Source organism: Xylaria bambusicola, assembly GCF_022495145.1.
Source record: "Xylaria bambusicola strain CBS 139988 unplaced genomic scaffold F5B22scaffold_140, whole genome shotgun sequence".
In the NCBI taxonomy this organism is placed as follows: Eukaryota; Fungi; Ascomycota; class Sordariomycetes; order Xylariales; family Xylariaceae; genus Xylaria; species Xylaria bambusicola.
The window spans coordinates 1-4,752 of NW_025953693.1; positions in this window are offsets into that span (position 1 = coordinate 1).

The following is a 4,752-nucleotide window of genomic DNA, read 5'->3' on the forward strand; positions in this document are numbered from 1 at the left end:
CTATATAATAAAATTATTTAAATAATTATAAACCATTTTAAATTATTTAATTAAATAGCTTATAGTTTTTATTTACGTTTAATTAAAGTTATAACTATTTTAAATATAATTTTATTTATTATAAACCTAGTTTTATTAAAGTTATAAATATTTTTTTCTTAAATGCTATTTTTATTTATTATTTTTTATATAAGGATAAATTAAATATAATATTTAATTAGATTTTTATTTAATATTTATTAATAATTAATTCTTTAATTAAAATATATTTAAATATTTAAAGTTTATTATATAAAGTTTAACGTTTAATTCTTTTTAATTAGCTTTTAACCCTATAATACTATTAATTAATTAGCTATATCTTTTATATAATTATATAAAGGCGGAAATAATTTTATTATAAAATTAAAGATATATTATATAATTAATTATTTTTCGTTCGGAGTTAATTAAGCTTTTAAAGGTAATATTTTGCTTATTAGTTTAAAACCTTTCGTTTAAAGGGTAAGTATTATATAAGGAACATTATAAATAGTAATAATGCATTAGATAGATAATTTCGGGTTTCGTTTAATAGTTTAGAGTATAAACTATAGGTTGCTTTTTTTATAAAGGGTTTTTATAATTATTGGTGGAGAAATGAGGGATTTTTTTTATGTGTATATAAAGGTTAAAAATGTGGCTAGGTCAATTGGGTGGCTAGGTTAAGTGGGAGATGCGTTATACTTAATAACTTTAAGCAATTATACTTTATAGTTTAAATTATAGCTAATAGTTCTTTATTTTATATAGGATAAGTTTGCTTAATTAATAATATAATTTTTAAAAAATACCTTATAGGCTTTTAAATATTATCTTTTTATTATTATTAAATAACTTTACTAATAGTATTTTAAAAGGTATTAGTTTTAATTTTAATAGGTTAGTTAAATTAAAAGAAGGCTAATATTAATACTTTATAAGCTAATTTCTTTATTAATTTAAAAGCTTTATATTATTTATTACTTATTTTAAATAATGCACCCTTTTTAAATAAACGGTTTAAAGGTTTAATTATATTATTAATATAATATATAAATATCTGGATAAAGTTATATAGCTTTAAAAATAAATGGATAGTTTAAGTATTAATTAGGTTTTGAAATTCTAATTAATAATAGCATTTATCTTTTTAAGGTTTATTTAGATACTTTATTTAACCTTTAAGATTATACCTAAATAATTTATAAAAGTTATATTAAAGTAGGACTTTTTTATATTTTTTTAAAGCTTAACGTTATAAAGGTAATATATTATTTCTTTATATTATTCCTAATGTTTTTTTTTATTATTTATAAATATTAGGACATTATTAATATAAATATTAATAAAAAGGTTAAATAATTTATATAATTAAAAATTAATAAAGTTTTACTATTAAATAGGGCTAATCTTTAATTTAAAAGGTAGGACTAATTATTAAAATATTTTTTATTAGATTTAGAATGCTATTAAATATTAAAATTTTAAAGCTATCCTTAATTTATAAAAAGCTTTAATAATATTAAATTTAATATAATATTTAGCTCTTTAACTATTATATATAATGCTATTTAAATCTAACGTTGGAATAATATAGTCTTTTAAGTATTTATTTCTTTATTAATAATTAATATAAAACTATCTTTTAGTTAAATTTAGTTTAAAGGTAAAAAGGATAAGGGAAATATTTACTTTTATATAGGGTTTAATAAAGCTATAAGTTAATAATTTATTTATTACTTCTTTTTCTAATAGTAGGTATTAAATCGGAATTTAATATTAAAGGGGGCTATTTAAAGGGTTATTAATAATAGTTTTAAGGATTACATTATATTCCAATTATAATAGGGGTAATTTATTAACTTTTACTTTTAAAAAGAACCCTTTTAAATAGGTTAGCTTTTTAAGGATTAGGTAATAAATTAGTTTAATATATTTAAAGTTTTTATTTTATAAAAAGGAAATATATTTATTATTAAAAGTCTTTTAAATCTTTTTTAATATTATTATAGCTACCTTTAAGGGCGCTTTAATAAATTTAATAAGTATTAATTTATTTAGGAGTACCTTTTTCTTTTATTATTTTTATTTAAAGTTTAACTTAATCTTTTTAATAAGTTATTAAATGATCCTTTTATTTTAAAATCGCTTTATTTTTAAGCTTTTTAGTTAAATGTTTTTTTGGAGGTATATAATTAATTGCTTTAAAATAGTATATTTCTTTTTTAAAGTGGTATCCTTTTAGTTAACATCCTATTAAATAATAGGGTTAACTTATTAATTGTTAAAAGACTTTTATGTAATTTTAATTGTAGGTAAAAATAAGGTAAAAAAAAGCAAATCTTTTAATTAATATAATATTTAATAGGTATAATTTAAAATAACCTTATTTTTACCTAGCTATTTTAAACTAATTATAATATTATATTTAATATTAATAATTTAAAAGGTTTAATCTTTAAACTTTTATCCGTTTACTTTTAAAGTAATAATAAGGTATTAATTAACTATATTAATAAGTTATCTTTAATAATTATTTAATTATTATAGTTATTTTAAGGTAATTAACCTAGCTTTTAATTAATAGTTAATATAATAAGTTAATTTATAACTAATTATTAAATATATTTAAGTTTTAATATTATATAATATAATAGCTTTTATTCCAAAATTATTTATTTATATTTAAACGGAATATATAAATTAAATAATATTTCAATTACTTTTTATATAAGTTAAAGATAGTTTATAAATTGTTAAGGAGTTTTTTAATAATTTAATTAATTTTCTAATTTAAATTTAATAAAAGAAAAATTAATAAGCTTTTCTTTACTTTTTTTATTTTATATTTAAACTATATTCTTATTCTTTTTAAAATAATCCATAACGTAATATCCTATTTTACTATAGCTAAAGCAAGTATTATTCTTTTAATAAATTTTCTTCTCTTTCTTTAAAAGCTTTATCCCTTTAAACTTCGTTATAATATTCCCCTTATTTACATTCCTTTTATTATTAAAGTTATAATTAATAAAATTAATTACTTATTTTTTCTTTTAATAATTATAGTAATAATTATAATTATATATTACTTTTATTACTTTATTATAAAAATATTTATAAAGCATTAATAAATTAATATTAGTTTTAAAAACCTTAGTTTTAAAATTAAGGTTAATATATTTTTATAAGAATTAAAACTATTATAATTTAAGTAACTTTAACTTTAAAGTTAGATTATTAAATTAAAAAATAAATTAATAAATATTAAAACCTAGCTTAAAGTAAAACTTATTTAAAGCATTTTATACTTAAGTAATTTAATTTAAGTTATAATAAGCTATTTTTAATATTTATACTATTTTAATTAAACTATTATAAAGTTAAATAATAAAATAAAAGTAAATTTTAACTACTTTTTTAATATCCTTTTTTAAAAGGAATATAATATAATACATTTAGCTTTTTTTAATATAATATATTATTATATCTTTTTTAAATTTATTAATTAACTTTTTTAATTAATTATTAAATAAGTCTTTATTTTTAAAAAAGATATTTAAATTAGCTTTATAAATTTTAACCTTCTTTATATATTTTAAGTTTAAATTTATAAAGTTACCTATTAAGCTAATTATTTTAAAAATAGCCTATATAGCTATATTAACTAGCTTAAAGTTAATTCCATTAAAGGTACTTTTAACTATGCTTTTTTATAATATTAAGGTTAAGCTACCTTTTTTTATTTAAGCTTAAAAAGCGGTAATTTATTTTTATAGCTATTAAATTAAGGTAACTTAATTAATAACGTTTATTTTATTTATTAATTAGGGTAATTTTATTAATCCTTTATTTAAATTAAAGTTTAATAGTAAAAGTGTTATATTTTCCGGTTCGAAGTTTAAAAAGTCCTAAAAGCTATTTTTAAATTTAATATTAATTTTTTCTTCTTTAATAAAAGGGATAGGGTTTTAAATTAATTATTTATTAGCTATAGGAACGTTAAATATAATATATAATAATAATTGTTAAAATTGTTTTAGGTTATTTATTTTAATTAAGGTCTTCTTAATTTTAAGGGGTATAAGGTTTAATTTTATTAATTAGGTTTATTATAAGGTTATATTCGTTTATCGTTAAATACGGGATATAATAATAAGGGGGGGGGAAAGGTTTAATTTATAAATTATAAATAACAACGATTAAATATAAGTAATATATTTATATAATATTTATTAATAAAAAGGAGGAGTTTAAAATAGTATTATAATTAAAGGTTTAAGGTATAGCTATATTAATGCTATAAATGAAGATTTTAAGCTAAGGAAGAAAGGAAGGAAAGATAAAATTAAAATATAAGCGTATATAAAGATATACGTATATTAATAGCTATTATAGGTCATGTGACCTTATCGGTATAGGTTTTATATATTTCCATAATGTCCCTCCACAGTGCGCACAATATTCCGGCATAATATATATTTAACATATTCATTACAATAACTATTAATTATATTAAAAAGTTTTTAATAGAACTTTTAAAATGGAATATATCCTTATTATTAATATAATTATTAATAGATTAATTAAAACACTTTTTAAAGAAAAATATAATATATTTTTATAATAACTTAACCTTATAAATGTTAAAAGCATTTAAAAATTATAAATATTAAAAGAAATATTAAAGGAAAAATAGGATATATTTAAAGATTTATTAAAAAAAGGAAA